Raw genomic sequence first — 18,296 nt, forward strand, 5'->3', positions numbered from 1 at the left:
AATACAAAATGTGATTTAATATGTTAAAATGATTTAACTTATTCACAATATATTCATTTACTATAACAAAAATTACTTTTTGTGTTTTAATGTTAAATCCATTGATTTAATATGTAATGATTTAACATGCTAAATGGTATTTAATATGTCAAATGTCATGGTATTTTATGTCTCCTGCTAAGTGTTATGTTATGTCTGTTATTTTAAATGTTATCATTTAATATATTAAATATGTTTAACATTTTGTGAGGCTGAGCTCACACCTTTTCAAATATGTTACCATCCCACAGCACACCTACAAAGTTTAGTATTCTCCCATACAGCATCATACCCCAACCCTAATACCTGTTCTGTGTCTCCCTCCTCTACCCTTGATAATATTAGATCTATAGATGGAATCCAGGGGTACGGGGTTTCTCTTTACCTTGATCTATTTATTCATATATTACATAGGTGAGATAATCTTGTCTTCTTTGTTTTGACCTTCTTCACTTTGTATAATGTCTTCAGTTACAACCATATTATTTTAAATGGAAGCATTTTATCTTTCTTATAGATGTTTCATGCTCTGGTACATAAAAACTCATATTTTTTCATTCCTCCATATCTGCCCCTTTTTTGTAGAAGACGCAATAGACAATGCACAGGTTCTGTGTTCAGGGATAAATCCATGTGGGGTTGAGGGGAAAGTGTGGGCTGCCAGTGATGGAACAGGAGTGGCGGCATGCAAGTCAAGTGTCCTACCCACTGTATTATCTTTCCTGCCCTACTTCAGACAGTTTGTTTTCCATACTTCTCCTGCTGCAATAAACACACACACACACACACACACACACACACACACACACACACAAATGGCAGAGCCTGGCAAGCTATCCGTGTCATAATCAATATGCCAAAAACAGTAACAATAACATGGTTTGATGCTCTTCATGTTCCTGGTGCAAGCAGACACCATTGGGCCACACTAGCATGTGACAGAAACGAATGGAAATGTGGCCAGATACCAGATGTGATCCTCCGAAAACAAAAAGACACAAAATATCACCTATGAAAATAAAAAGTTAGAATTTTTTTTTATAAAATAAAAATAATTTGTAGGGAATTTTAAAAGGGGATTTTTTTTAATAATGGGGTTTACTTTGTAAATATGCAAATAAATATTTGTTAACTGTGAATGCTCATTAATGGTGAATTTTCTTATATCTAGGTACATTCCACTTATTAACTTATGGAACCAATACATTTTAAAGATAAAGAAAATTTAATTTTAAGTTTTAGACATTAAATGATTTATTCAGGGGTCAAAATGAAAATGTTCCTTTGAAAAGCAATGAGTCGATTCAGAGCATTCCACACATCATATATTACTTTTTGTAGCTAAGGAGTCCTTGATATTTTGGGATTGTAAATAGCTTTATAAATGGTCTTTTACTTCAAAAATTAACAAGGGAGTAAAATGCTTAACAATTTACGCATTTGTTCAATTTTATATATTCATTGTGTACTATGTTTTTGGGGTAACTTTGCAACTGCTCTCTTAGAAAAAATTAGAATTTTACACAATGTTGCTGCAACATCAGTAAATTAGGTGGGAGAGTATGTGGGCTTAAATGACAATACCATAGGAAGCCTTCTCATAAACAGACTTTTCCTTTTTCAGCTTTCTAAAGGTGTCTATCCAGCTGAATAGAGAATTTCAATAGAGGAATAAAGATACAAGTTATTGTGTAGGTGTTTAATTTGTGTTCACTGACCTAAACCAAAATTGTTAACATAATTCATAGTCATCAGTTTTGGCAGATGAATGTCTGACTGAAATTGCATACCACAGAGAATCCTGTGACAGAGTTATTCTCAGCTGACTGGCTAATGCAGCCTTGTCCTGTTTGTCCTATGTAAGGCCAGATCAAATTTTGAAAATGGAAGTTTTTTTTTTAACAATGTATATCTTTTGGAATAACGCAATGATATTATCGTAAGATAGAGAAATTCAGCTCATACTTTCTGTTACGTTACAGAAGAAACTATCAAAATAGAATGTGTTATGTAGCAAGTCGGGGGCACAAATTTGTCTATCGTAAACATTGTTTAACCAGTGGAAAATGAACTGCTTATAGGTGAAAGTATAGTTACAGAGTGGAAGCAATTGAAGAGTTATATCAGATATTTGCAGCAATGACATTCAAAGACTAAAGTATATTATGTTGTCTATGTAGAATCAAATTTTGGCATATTAAATAGTAATAAAGAGATTCAAATTGATGCACAAATCATTTGTTTTAGTCATTTAGTAAAATATTGCTGACTTAAGGTAAGTGGCACAAAATATTATATAATCCCAACCCTATAATTCTTTTCTTTATTATTTTTTGTTTTGTTTTTGTGGGGACCATACCCAGCAGTGATTTAGGATCACTTCTGGTGGGATAGGGAGGAGTCGAATGTAGTGCTGAGTGCTGGAGTTTTAATCATGGTATCTGCTGTACTATCTCTCCTTCCCCAAACTCCTAATATTCTCTGTCATTTGGTCTCTTTACATACATTTAATTTTGCCTCATTTAATCAAAAAATTAGGGAGCATGCTAAGAGCTTCTTCCTGGCTCTGTGCTCAGGCCCACTCCTTGTGAAGCACATGGACTATAGTGAGTTCTGGGATGAAAATTCAGTAGCCACATGCAAACCAAGTATCTTCCCCTCTGGACTAAGTACACTGGACTCCGGCCCTAAGTTTGGTTTACACTGAGAGAGAGATGGCACATATCCTTGGCATTACTCAGAAGACACATTTTTAAACATATGTTTTTTAATTCTGATTTTCCCCTTGTTTTCTTTTTTTATTTTTTTTTATTTTAATGAATCACTATGAGATACAGTTACGGATTTTCAAATTTTCGTGATTATGTTACAATCAATGTTTGAGTATCCATCCCTCCACCAGTGCTCATTCTTCTCCACCACCAATGTTCCCGGTGTCTCTCCGATCACCCTCACACCTTCCCTCCCTCTACCTCTGTGATAGACACATTCCCTCTTTCTCTCTCTTTCCTTTTGGGTGTTATGGTTTACAATATAGGCACTGGAAGCAGTCATCATATTTGATCCTATGCAGCTGTTAGAAAAAGATGAAACCATGAAACTTGCATTTAAGTCGATCAACATGGAGAGTATCATTCCCCTTGTTTTCTAAACTGGAATTTAGAAAGGTTCTTTTGGGGAAAGCCCTGACATGCTAACTTAGAGTCTAGATTAAGTGTACAGGATGGGGAAAGCCTACAAAAAGACCAAAAAAAAGGCACACAATGCCTTCTTATTCCTTTCAATTGCTGCCAACAATTACAAATGGTCAGAAGCCTGGAAGATAATTGAGATAAATCATACCCTAAAGCCACATAATATGTTTGTTTTAAGGTTTGAAACGTGTGATTTCAATTTGTTTGAAAACAATCTATGATGCTTGATTTTTAACAGTTGTTGCATGGAAGAAAGTGACTGTGAGAGTAAAAGATTAGCTGAAATGTTCACTGGATATAGAGAAATGCAAAAAGAAAGTATAAAATTGTAAAAGAGTTTAAAAAATTTGTAAAAATTGCATAGGAGTTTAAAAAAACACTGTGAAAACAAATAAATAGGGTAAGTTACTTTCAAACTAAGGTATGAAGTAAAAAATCTATTTAAAGCCTGTGTTTATACCAGTGGCATTTCATTATCTAAATTGTTTTAGTTTTGATATTGAATGTTACTCTATTTACTTTTAAGTACATATATGTGATTCTAAATTTAATTTACAAATAAACTGGTATCTCAGAAATGCTTAAGGAAAATAGTAGCTCAGCTAAGCAGTACTGTCTGGAGTTATAAAAGTTAAGCTAACAATATTTTCATTGGATGATAACTACTATACTTTGCTTATTCAATAATCTTCATTTTGGAATTTATGAGTGTTTTGAGGCTTTGAGAATAGCCTAAGGTAATATACCCCCACCTCCTTCCCACACACACTCCACTTAGGAGCTCATATTTTCTTACCTCAGGTAATTGAAATGCATTAGAGGAATGTTTTCCAAATGATATAATTAGGGACTAAGAAGGCTTGCAAAGATCAATGACTTCTGGAAAACAGAAATACCTATTATGTATATAGACATACATGTATGTATATCTCTGTGTAAGCATATTTGTATATATATGCATATACACCAGATGTATATGCATATACACATCAGGACCTTACATTTATATAGGAATAATTATATTAGAAATACACTCTTATTTTCAACATTATCAAGGTTTCATAGACTTGATAGACATAAACTTTACTGTTTAGATTAGTCACCATTCAATTTTATTCAAAGAAAAAATCAATTGAAATAGCTTTTTTTCCCCTTTCTTTGGATCATGTCCTGACCTTTTAACAAGCAATTGAACTATAATCCTGGAATTATTTGTGCCCAAGGATTTCTGGCTCTTGGGTGCTGTAGTTTTTCTTCAGAAGATATGTTATTTCTGGGTCTGAGAATTCTCTTGTCTCAAGAGAATTTAAGAGTCTGATAATCCAGACCCTTAATCCAGACAAAAATATCTCTTGTCTCAAAATCTATATTTTATAACACTTCTATTTCAGGCTCTTAAAAAAATACATGTTAGACTTTACTGTGCCTTTCTCTCTAATGTTCTCTTTGGCAAGTACTCTTCCTTTCTTAATTCTTATTTTGTAGAGATTTATTTCATTATTAATTGAACGTGCAAAGACCTTTGCACTTAAAGGCTCTTTTCTGAGGCACTTTCATCAATATTCACTTGCACTCACTCCATTTTTTGCCTCCCACCATGCTACTCACAAGTCCTTTGATCACAGTAGGATCTGGGCATAACATAACTGAGATGCTTCTGGATTATCAGTCTCTTAAATTTTTATTTTTTCAATATTACTTTGCAATCTTTGGGTGAATTTTCAAAATGTCCAACTTGGTTACCTCGTGCTAAGAAGTATAATGGATTTCCCCAGCATTTCTCAATGATGGTTTTAGGGGCCATCACAGTAGTTTATCTAGTAGGGCAGGGCACTTGCCTTTCAAGTGACAGAACAAGGTTCCATACCTGCTATCCCATACAGCACTCCCAAGAGTAATTCCTGAATGCGGAGCCATGAGTAACCCTTGAATATTTCTGGCTTTGACCCGAAAACCTAAGCAAAACAACAACTACAACAAAAATTCCATAAAGATGAATGCTTTTATCCTTCAAATTGTTTCTCAGCCAACGTGTGAGCATGCCTTATGCATTCAAGTGTAATAAGGTAAGTTACAGCCATAACTTCAGTATTGTTTCTCTCACTGCTAGGTGCTATCAGAGACACCCCCACCCACTACTCTCTCCTTTCTCCTTTAGAGAGAACAAACTAGCATCAGAGCTAAAGTTTTGACTGTTTCCCCTTATTTTTCATGGGAATTTCTCCAATCAAAACTTTCAGTTTCTAATTCAATGCAAGAGCATGGGATTCATGATCTCTTTTCTAATTACCAAGTAGTTAGCCTACTAATGCAATTGAAATTAAAACAGAGAGAAAATTCATGACACTTTAATCAAAAACACTAAATTAATGTCAGTTCTGTAGAGTCCAATCTTTATAATTTTAGACAATCTCTTAAAATTTTTGATATATTCACAAATATATATAATTATTTCATGGAATTAATTAACATATGGTAGAAGGTTCTGATATCTAGCTAGCTTCTCTTCTGGAGTAACTTTGGCATGAGACATAGCTGGAAATGGTCAGGGGTTACTACTGGCTCTGTGTTCAAGAATTACTTCTGGTAGTGCTCTGGGGAAAATATGGGGTGCTGGAGACCCAACCCTGGTTGGCCGCATGTGAGACAATTACTCTACCTGCTGTTCTACTGTTCTAGCCCTGTGGTAACTTTTTAAAATAATGAATAAAAATAACAGAACTTTCTAGGAAAATCATTTGGAACACTTGCAAGAATGAACATAGAAATGGTATTTTTATATGTCTCCTTGGGACTTGTGATACATCAATTTGAACAGAAAAGATAAAAGATTGACATGACTGACAGATCTCCTAAAATTACCTCTGCACGTCTTGTCTGGAGCTTTCCAGATAACCTTCAATGACTGAAGTTCTGAATTGCTCTCAGGAATTTCAGCATTTTTCTCATATCAAAAACAGAGTCATAATCTCATGGAACATTTGGCATGTTAGGGCACTTACAAACCTGTGGCAGAACATTTTTAAGAATGAATTTTTCACAGTTCTTTTTGGTTTGTACTTAAAGGATTATAAAATGATGTCCTTATTTTATAGTCCCTCACATCCTAGACTTGAACTGTTGGCTAGAAAATGTTTGCTTCCCAGGCGTTTTTATTCTCAAACAACCTAACTGAAGCAAATTAAATAAATATATGTTAATTCAGAATTGCATAAGGTTTAAATAGTGTTAAAGGAGACTGCAGGGGTTAATCATGAAGCTGTAACTCTCACTGCTCTGTTTAAAAAGTCCTCATATTATTTAATTATTAAAGCACAAACTAGTGCATCTAGAACTTTCAATGCAAAGGAAATAAATTTAGTTGTTTTCAATTGTTATTCAATACATATGTTAAGTGTGATGTATGTGACTATGAAATAACCTGGTTTATGAACACCGTAACATGTGGCAGAAGGGATGTTTTAAGGTGAAATATATCTTTTCATATCATGTGGATATGAAAGCTACCGAGAGTATTCGATATGCCAGACACAGTAACAACAAAGTCTCCAATGGAGACGTTACTGGGCCCGCTCGAGCAAATCGACGATCAACGCGAGGGCCTTTACCTTTTACCTTTACCTGTTTTAGGGTCACACCCTGCTGTGGTCAGGGCATAGTCCTAGCTTTGTTCTAAGGTATCATACCTGACAGTGCTCAGGAGTCCATGTGGTCTGCCAGGGGTTAATGCTGGTCAGGAGTTTGCAAAGTAGGTGCTTCATCTAGTGTATTGACTCTCTGAATCCTATCATGTGACTTTCCTTAAGAACATCAAGTAAAGGTTAGTCATAGAAAAAAAAAATAATGAGCCATTTATTTCCAAAAAATATAGCACTTCAATAACAAATTTGACTTTCTTTAAATTTTTAGAGATTACCTATACATCAATTAATAAGTGAAAAAGTTGTGACCTCCTAAGTTCTGGTCAAATCTAAGTTCATAAATGAAAGCAACACTTTAACTACTAGAACTGTGCAAATAGATTTTTTAAAAGACACACAACATATTATACACTGAGGAATCATATGCAGTGATACAACGTGAACAAAGATTTATCATTTTAATAAATATGGTATTCCCTAGAATTTTGACAGAATTCAGATTCAGTTTTACAAAAAGTATGTTTTCTGAGTAATTATTAAGTTAACATTACTCATATACACATATAACAAGTTGAGTAGTTTCAGAGAATAAATAGAAAATAACATTTGTTTTTTAAAAAAAATTGGAAATTCATTATTGAATAGTGCATTTATTTAATAGGGTTTAGCATGAGACACTCAACAAATAATGATACTGTCAATTTAGTAGAATTCAACTCATAAATCAAAGATTGATACACTTCCTTTAAAAAACTAAATAATGATTTGGATTTGCAGATTATAATAAATAATCTCAGATTCACACTGCTTTGTTTTATCTTTTAATTAAAGTTAAATATTATTTTTAATTAACTGGGGGTGGATCATAAAAATATAAAGGGAGAGTTTTGGCCATTTATGTATCATAATTAGTAATCATGATATTATGACACATACATCATACAGAGGGTATTACAACTGGTGGGAAAGGATAAACAAGTTATCCTGATGAGTCCAGAAGTACAGAAAACTCAATAACCAGGTTCTAAAATATCATACATCTCTTAAAAAGGGATGAAATACCTGTAAATGAGTAAGTTACCTGATTGGACAATCATATGGAAATGCAATCAATACTGTACGTTCATTTGCACTTTCTAGCTGATACATTTGATTCTAGGTTTTTGTTGTTTCCGTCAGCTTTTCCCTATGTCTCTTTTATAGAGAAATATGGTTTCAAACTTGAAACAAATATTACTGAGTATTTTATCTTCTATCTTATTTAACATAAAAGATGAAGGGGGAAATTTGGTAAAGAATCGCTAGTTATAGCATGATTTTTATTTGTCTTTCAAGGAACACTATTTGACATGACTTAGGTGAAACATAGAAAAATGCCTGCACTAACTTGCAATTAGAAGACTACTTTTCTTTAGGGCGTTTTAACAAATATAGAATCATCTTCTATAGAAAAGAAATCTATAGAAGATTCCTTAATTAGTTTTAGTAATTTCACCCACCAATCAGCTCAAAGATTTTCAAAGAACAGAAAGGAATATGTCTTTTACATTCTAGAATACCCTTATTTGGAAAGCTAATTATAATCAGCATGTGCATATAGGTAAAGGTCTCCATTAGAAGACAGAGGAGCACACCACACATTTTATATATTTTTCCATTTGGAGATAGTGGGAACATATCAACTTATATGTTTAAAAATGATACCTGTATATTTGTAACATTTTAACTTTTCATTCCTCTGGCATTATAAAGCTTGCTGACTATAATAAAACTATACTTGAGGTGTTCTTAGTATTCAACTAAATACCTAAATTTTTAATTTTATTATTTATTTAACGTTTAAAAGTAAATCATTAAAATGAATAAATATATTAGTAAGAAATCATTGTAAAAGATTCCTGTGTTACACACAAGCTTACTACTTTTGTATAATTACATTTCAAGTTAGTTGATCCAAGGTGTAAGATAGCATTGTTTTATGGCTCTGTTCTATTATAATGCCCAGATTAGAGCTCTTTATCATTCTTATATTATTAATATGCATTGTCAATTCAGTTTGTATCAATGCAAGTTCAATTGTTTTCTGATGCACAAAATAGAATTGTAAAGGTGTCTTTAAATACAGAATATTGTACATTATAGTGCTACCTTTATATCCTTCCTTTGACAATAAAATAAATACTAAGTAAAGTAAAGTAAAGGCCCTCCCGTTGATCATCGATTTGCTCGATCGGGCCCAGTAACGTCTCCATTGGAGACCTTGTTGTTACTGTGTTTGGCATATCGAATATGTCACGGGGAGCTTGCCAGGCTCTGCCGTGCGGGCGAGATACTCTCTGTAGTTTGCCGGGCTCTCCAAAAGGGGCGGAGGAATCGAACTTGGGTCGGCCATGTTGGCTGCATGCAAGGCAAACGCCCTGATTATCTAAATTACTACCAGAGTATTTTTAAAATGAAAAAAGCTTTGAACACACTAAAAAATTCATGATAATCTTCCAAAGCTGAACAGACTGGAACTTGTACAACTACCATTACGGTTAATTCTTTTAAAAAATTAATAAAACAAAGAAGACATATTATGTCAACTAACATATTTAGCAAAAAAAAAAGTATTCTGATCCTTAGATTTTTCCTATGGAGACAAAAGTATAAGTGAAATTATCTCAATTTAAACATAAATACAAAAAACTAAATGACTTTAATAGGATCTGAGATTGTACTTTTGTTTTTGTTATTATTTCTGTTTTTCTGCCTTTGGAACAACACTAGCAGTGTTCAATGCTTCTCCTGGCTCAGTATTCAGGGATCACTCCTGATGGAATTCAGGAAAGCCACATGGGGAAGGGGATGTCATCTACAATTGAACCCTAGTCCGCTATGTGCAAGGTAAGTGCCTTACTTACTGTACTATCTCTTGAGTAACCAAGCTTATGCTTTTGAACAATTATAAAACACATGACTCTCTGGCAAGTACATCATTTTTAAATTAATGGCAAAAAATTACTTTTATGACCATTATGACATAAATTTATAACAAAATTTAAAGATACTGAAAAAAATTTAAAAATTCAATTAAGCTACTATTAAGCCTATAAAATTAATTAAGCCTATAAAACACATGGCATTTTAAAATAACGTCAGATCAATTGACTAAATTAAAATATATGCATATGCATATATATGTATATAACTTCTTGGAGTTAGAGATACAGTATAGTTTGTAAATAGTTTTCTTGTATGCAGCCCACCAGGGTTTAGTTTGTTGTGCCCCACATGGTCCCCTAAGCCACAGTCAGAATGTTTCCTGAGAACAGAGACAGGGTAAAGCCCTATATTTAAAGCCCTATATTTAATGCCATATATTTTGACTGCAGTATTTTCTATTTTATCTTAAATTAGTTACAAATTAATTTTAAATGAGACATACATTGAACTCCAATTAGATATTTTCAAAACTTTAATTGCTGTCAAAAATGTAAATTATCGGGTCTGGAGTGATAGTACAGGGGATAGGGCATTGCAGTTGACCAATCCAGGTTCCATCCCTGGCATTCCCATATAGTCCCTTGAAAACCGCCAGCAGTAATTCCTGAGTGCAGAGCCAGAAGTAACTCCTGAGCATCGCCAGGCATTGCCCCCAAACAAACAAAAAACTAAGATATTAAAAGTAGTTTCTATTCAATTAATATCCAGTTTTAATTCCATTTTAATAGACTGATGAATTCCTAATTGCTTCATTCAACTGTTTAATGAACATGGAAAATATTTGTACTCTCTACATAGCAAGATTTACTATTATAATCATGCATTTTGGCTGGAGCGATAGCACAGAGGGTAGTGCGTTTGCCTTGCATACAGCCAACATGGCTGACTCGAGTTCAATTCCTCTGCCCCTCTCAGAGATCCCGGCAAGCTACCGAGAGTATCTCGCCCACATGGCAAAGCCTGGCAAGCTATCTGTGACGTATTCGATATGGCAAACACAATAACAAGTCTCACAGTGTTACTGGGCCTGCTCAAGCAAATCGATGAACAATGGGAGGACAGTGACAGTGAGAGTGAATCATGTATTTAAAATCATTTCATATACATGGGCAAGTGTTAAAAATCATCAAAAGATTTAAAATAAACTTTTCCTATATTTATCAACTATGAGTAGTGGAAGAATTTAAAAGATTGCCGTACTGTTTATTCCAATTCAGATGTTTTGTACAAAGGAGAGCTTAACAAATACTCAATAATAAAAGACAATCTAAAACTATAGCATAGGAACTGGGAGACAATACAGTGGGGATGATACTTGCTATGCATGCATCTGACCTGTATATGATTCCTGGCACCCCGTTTGATCCCATAAGTCCCACCAGGAGTTATCCCTGAGTACAGAGTCAGGAGTAATCCTTGAGCATAGCCAGTTGTTGCATACAAACACACACACACACACACACACACACACACACAAACCTGTAGTGCGACTTACATTTCCGGCAAATATTAAATGAATATAGATTTGTTGAATTTGAATTCATTATAAGGTATAAATAGATTCATTTTCCTTAGAAGGATATGTGTAACATATTCTTTCACACATTTTATATAAAATAAAAATAAGCAATATAGTTCATTGTATTCTCTTAAATTTGATACATGTGATATATGGTAATTCACAAAGCTGAAAGAAGAATTCATTATTACCTTTTAAAATAATCCAATACTAGCTAGAATAGTGTTTATTATTCGTTACATGTCAGAGACGCCATGATCTCTATAGGTGTATTATCTTTTAAAATTGTTACCAACTGCAGATGTATTTATTCATTTATGTTTTTATATTCTGGAGCAATATAGTTTTTACTGAATGAAACTTACTTAAAAAGAGGCAGGTGGAGAGATGGAAAAGCAAGCAAGCAAGCAAGCAAGCAAGCAAGCAAGCAAGCAAGCAAGCAAGCAAGCAAAGATACATAGAAACAAGTAAGCAAAATGTGTGTTGAAAGCTGAACATGGAGATCAAGTCTAACCACACTCCCAAAATGAGGAAACCAAGTCTCAGAATGTTTCATCAAACCCCTTTTCAACTACAAGCCCCTTTTCATCTACAGTTGCTTTTTGATTATTTAATTTAAAAGGTAATGCTTCTTTGTAGCTACTCACCTCAACTAATATTTCTTTCCACTGTTACCTTTTGAAGCATTTTTATGGCCTTGACTTCATTGAAACAGACATACAGCTCAAAGAACCTTGGATAGTTTATTTCCTGCGCGCCATTGAGAAGAGCAAGGCACACAGGCTTGTTCATTTTCTAATTGAAAGAAATAATAAAGAAAACTACAACTGTTTTTATGGTGCAAATGCTGCACAATGGCATCATGTTTTCAACATTACACTAACCTTAACATAAGGATGTAATATGCAGCTCACTAGCCAAGGCCAGGTCTTAAATTCTGTATTCATTGCTATAGAAGCTGCTTCACACTGTGCAACAGATCATGGCATAGATTAGAGAAACTAAGTATCGCTCAGTAGTATTTTAGTACTATGTAAAGTGTAAATATGCATAACACCTCATGTAAATATTTGTAGATTTTAGACTACCCATGGCTCAGAGATTAAAAGATGCCAATATTTAGTTGTATCACAAAAATCTATGGCTCAGAGAATAAACAATGCCAATATTTAGTTTCATCATGAAATAAAATTATATTTAAGAATTTATATAGTCTAGGCCCCAAGGAAGACTTAGAGCACTTTTTTTGTAACCAATGGTTCAAAGTTTAAATCCCTGTTGTCCCACATTCACTGAACATGATATTGGCAGTTCTTTGAGCCTGGCAGCTATGGCATGAGTCTTGGCACTGCAAGTGATTTCTGACTGTGCAAGTCATGCATGTGTGATCACCAAAAAAAAAACACAGTCACTCGTGAATCCCACCACTAAAACTATGTGCAAACACCATGAGCAGGAAATGTCACCTCTAACAAACATGTCTGCAAGTGCCACAGCGACCCTCGGTGAGCATCACAACTGTAGCTTGTGTGTGTGTTCTGCCTAGCAAGCGCCTGTGCAAGGAAAGAGTGCACTGCAGCTAAAAGCACTGCAGCTCAACCTCACTGAGCACTGTGGCCCACCCACAAGCACCGCAATCTGCTGTGGGGCCCAAGGGAACCACAGTTAAAGTTCTGTGTGAAGCCAGTCATCACAAGTTCAACAACAGTGACAAGAAAGAAGGGGGTGGGGGATGGCGCATGGATAAATATTAATAAAAACTAGGTAAGTAAAAAATATTATATATATTCTGGGTTTGGGGGTCACATCTGGCATTGCTCAGGGTTTATTTCTGGCTCTACACTCGGGGATCACTCCTGGTGTTGCTGAGTTACCATATGGAGCATCAAATATTGACTACATGCAAGGCAATTACCTTACTGATTGTATTATCATGGAAGGCCTCCAAAATGTATTTTCACAAAGATGTTTATAGTAAAACAGGTCTTATAGTTCACTGGGACGGGGTGATAGCACAGTGGGTAGAGCGCTTGCCTTGCATGCAGCGGATTCGGCCCAGCCCAGTTTGATTCCTCCACCCCTTTTGGAGAACCCAGCAAGCTACCGAGAGTATTGTGCCCGAAGGGCAAAGACAAGCAAGCTAATGCCAAAAACAGTAACAAGTCTCATAGTGGAGACGTTACTGGTGCCCACTCGAGCAAATTGATGAACAACGGGAGGACAGTGCCACACAGTGCTATGGTTCATTTGCTTCTTCCATTATCTCTTCTTCTTTCCTTCAGAACATTTATAGCATTAAAATTCTACAAATCTTTTTCTTAGATGTGGATAATACTAATAATACCTTTACTATTACTTAGATATGAAGATATTTTAAAAATATTAGTTACTGGTTTTCTCATTAAACCTACTTTTTTTTTTCCCCTTTTTGAAATCAGCTAACAGATCTGCTCTAATTTCTCAGTTCTTCAGGTTCATGTAAGGATTTAAAAAAAAAAATCCTCATTCTAACTTGTGTGCACCTTCAGTGCTGGAAAGATGGTTTAATTGCCATGTTAACATATGCAAAAATGAAATGTGATTACCCTACACAAAAATACAGATCCTTGGGAAAGTAATCTCATATGGTTTGCCTCCGTTAGTCTACAGGAAGAAAAATGGCAAAAAGTTGGAAAAGAATGGTTAATAAAATAACTCTTCTATTCCTAATAAACTAGAGTTATGTTTTCAAAAAAGCACAAGACTGCAGAGGAAAGTTACTTTGTTGCTCTCTTGAAAGCAATCATATTTTTATTGACATTAGAAAGGTTATCACATTTTTATATGAAAAAACCTCATCCTGGCTTTTGAACATTTTCTTTTCTTCACCTTTACAGATTTAGCACAGAAAACAGCTATAACCATGCTGGCTCCCACATTCCCTCTATTCTAGACCAAGTAGATCCTTTTTTTTTTGTAGATGGAGCTTTAGGGGAAAGCATTTAACATGTCTCTTTTAATTAAATTACATGTCATGATTACTTAAATTTAAGTAATCTTCACATTTAAGCTTCCGGTAACAACTTGAAGTGTGTCTTAAAAGTATTTCAAAAAGGCCAGAAACAAATGCTTGTATGAATAGCATTGTATCATTATATCACTGTCATCCCATCGTTTATTGATTTACTCAAGCGGGTGCCAGTAACATCTCCATTCATCCCAGCCCTGCGATTTTAGCAGCCTCTCCTTACTTATCTTTCCCAATGCTGCAGTATTGGAGGCTCTTTCAGGGTCAGGGAATGAGACCCGTTTTTGTTACTGTTTTTGGCATATCGAATACACCATGGGTGGCTTGCCAGGTAAATAGGTACTGATGTATATCTATGGTCTTTCATTGGATGACATGAGATTAGGAGTTGATTCAGATAACTATGCTGATTGTGAATGGTTGACAAAACTTTGTCCCTATGATACAAATGATCATAATTAGGAGATTCATTATTAGGAGAAATGTTTTGCCCGTTTCTTTGGGAAATGGGTTGGTTGTTTCAGGGATTAAACCCAGGATCTCATACATAGGAGAACTTGCTTTAGATAATCAGTTTTGAAATGCAGAATATTATTACTAATGATGAATGTCAGTGAAGTAAATTCAACAATCTCTGACACAACTCAACAGAACATAACTTGGATTTATCCTTGTAACATAGACTTCAAATTTCCTAACTTTATTCAATTAAATTTGCAAACCTAATGTTGCATTTACTTTTACTTAAGCTAATTCTTATCTCTTTTTCCCATTTGTATTTTAAAAAGCTCTTTGTGCTGAAATTCTATCTCTATTTAAGAAAATCTCTTGTAATAAAACTTCTCCCTTGAATTGGATTATTTGCCATACAGTACTTTATTTTCTTTTCCTAAATATTTGATAAACATTATCTGGAACCAATTAACACATTGATCATTTCAATGTTTATTAAAACCCTCTTAATGACTTTTAAGGAAGAAACATGGCTGTATTTGCAAACATTATATAGTGCATTAATCTAGGACATCATGCAGAGAGAAAAAGACATTGAAGGCATAATTCATTGGTTGTGAAAAAAGTTTCGTTAGCAGCCTGGTGAAATATTCTCTGAATGCTGTTATAAATATAATAACAATTTTCTGGTAGAGAAGTCAAGACAGCTTAGAGAATTGGTGAGGAGTTATGGGTGAAATTCTCAAAGGGGACTATTGAGGCCCCAAGAAAGGGCTTAAACGCACTGGACCGAGGGAAGCAGCTGCAATTGATTTAGCAAGTAATAATGCAGAACACAGGGTAGAAAAGAACAGAGGAACACATAACACTTCTGTCCTGACTTCAGTGTTTTCCTGAAGGCCAAGGGTATAATTCTGCCAAACTTTTGAGACTGTTTTTCTTCTGAAGTATTTTCCTTTTCACTTTTTAATAAGTCAGTGTGCATCCATTACAGTCCAACTATTTGACGAGCAGTCTCTCAAAAGAGACTGGGCCTTCTTCGTGTAAAGAGAAACTCAGTTCACCTCTGTCTTTGGCTCCCATTGGCTAACAGTTTTCTTTTTGTCTCTCACCTTTTCTAGGATGAAGGTATTTTAGTAAAACCATTTTGTTTAGTAACTTCTGGATGAGTCACAACAGTGACAGGACTGGAAAGAAGGTGCGTTATACGGTTGGGTTGAAGTGTCTCCCTTTGCCCTAGAAGACGGTTTTAACTGCTGTTTCTCACAGCGTTGAGCATTACTTTAGAGCCCTGTGTGTTAGAAATGATTTCATGCAGGCATTTAAGCATAACCTTCCATGGCTGCCTGAAACAGCACAATTGTTTCAGGAATGAAGAAGTCACAGTTCCTCAGGTTCAGAGAGCTATGGTGATCCCTTCAAATGCCTCAAAAAGATTAGGTGATTACTCCTTGTCAGGTGATCTATGCTTACAGGGTTTTACATCTTTAAAGATAGAAAGTGCTCCAATTGTTTAGAATATTTTCACTTCTGTCCTCAGGCTTTAATTTTCACTAATGCTCTTTTCTCCATCTGAACTGAAATTGTCACTTTTTATAGCTCCTTCTGAGCAGCATCTTATTGTGCCACAATCCATGTTTGTTCTATTAGCTCAGACATCCCCTTTCTCATCCCCTTGATCATGCCTGTATCAGTTCAACATCTTGCTAATCATCCAACCCAGAGGTTGTCCTAAAAAAAAAAGACAGGAACTAAAACTAAATCTAATTGAATGGTTGTTATATGCAAACTCTTAGTCATATATAGGCCATACAATTCAATTAGACATAAATATGACACTGAATTCCTAATAAATCGACTGCAAACTATAAGGATAAATGAGAATCACAAGAAATTAATGGTGACAAGTATGTCGGCTTTAATATCTATAGTCACATATACTGATAGTTACTATACATTTAAAATATGCATTATTCTATATATAAATAAGTATAATTATGTTATAATTTATATGCTATGTGTAAATTATGGAAATGAAGAGAGAGTTCAGGGGTTAAGGAATTGCCTTGCATCCTGTCGATAAGATTTGAATTCCTGGCACCATTTTTAGTCTTTTGAGCACTTTCAGGATTCACCTTTTAGCACACAGCGCAAAGACATTTTATTGCTGTGATTAATAGAAATGAAGATATCAGAATGAAATTGATGTAGTCAAGGTGGCAACCTAGGATCCTGAAGCATAATTTGGGCTGCCAAAAGACCCCAAATTATTCTTTCCCATATTACATTTTAAAAGAACTCATAGCAAGTGCTTTGACTCGTAAGCCTCATTTAAATCAAGAAAATTTACAGACCATATTGTCTCTACTCTCCCAATTCATTTAAAGTAACCATTTTATAACAATAATTCAATTACTAGTGAAATATAGGAGTAACCATAGCCAGTTCTTTGAGGGTACAAAATACCACCCAAAAGACTCTTTTCTCAAAATGGAGATTTGGGATTTGAAACCTCATAAATTCTACTACAAGATCTTTTATTGCTGAGATGTGTTAAAGGTTATTCTATTTTGAGACCCTCTTAATAGCTTTACCTGTTCTTAGCAAGTAGTAATGATTACTGTTTAAGAATGCATTAACTACACATACTGAATAATTATTGTGTTACACAGGGAGCCTCTACAACTAACATTTAACACATCTGCAGTGTTTATTCTAGTATGTATATCAGCACTGTGTTTAAACAATCCATACATTGAGAAAGCAGCAGGGAGAAGGGATACAGGGTTGGCAAGAAAATGAGCAAGGAAAAACATTACTTTGCAACGTCGGGTGGGTAACAAAGACAAAGAAAGGTAAAAGGAAAGGAAAGACTTGAAGAAAAGAGGGAGTTACAATATTAAACCAGTAGATGTCTTAAAGACAGAAAAAATATTCTAAATATTCTTTAGGCAACAAAGGCATTCCTATTACTGGAAACGTGTAATGCTAATGTTGTGATGCTGTGACTTCCACATGCAAGGAATTTTTATTGAACATAGTAATGTTCTGTAAGTACTCTATGTTGGCTATTATTTTGCATATAATTTATTATATAAATTAGATCAAGAGGAACAGAGAGATTTTCCGTGAACTTGTTAACTGAGGTTGATTTTAAGAAAAGTGTAAGGACTTGGCCACAAGAAAAGAAAATTCATGCAATTTGTCACTAGATGGTTTGACCCAAGGGCGTCATACTGAGTGAGGTAAGTCAGAAGGAGAGGGATAGATACAGAATGATTTCTTTTACATATGGGATATAAATAACATAGTAAGAAGAAAAGTGGCTGAAAGCAACAGAATGAGAACTGGTCTACAGAACTGATCTCATCAATGTGTGTGTGTTTGTGTGTGTGTGTTTGTGTGTGTGTGTGTGTGTGTGTGTGTAGGGGACAACATTTGTGAAGGTTGGTGAAAGT

Source organism: Sorex fumeus, unplaced genomic scaffold (genome assembly GCF_029834395.1).
Source record: "Sorex fumeus unplaced genomic scaffold, SorFum_2.1 ptg000055l, whole genome shotgun sequence".
Classification (NCBI taxonomy): domain Eukaryota; kingdom Metazoa; phylum Chordata; class Mammalia; order Eulipotyphla; family Soricidae; genus Sorex; species Sorex fumeus.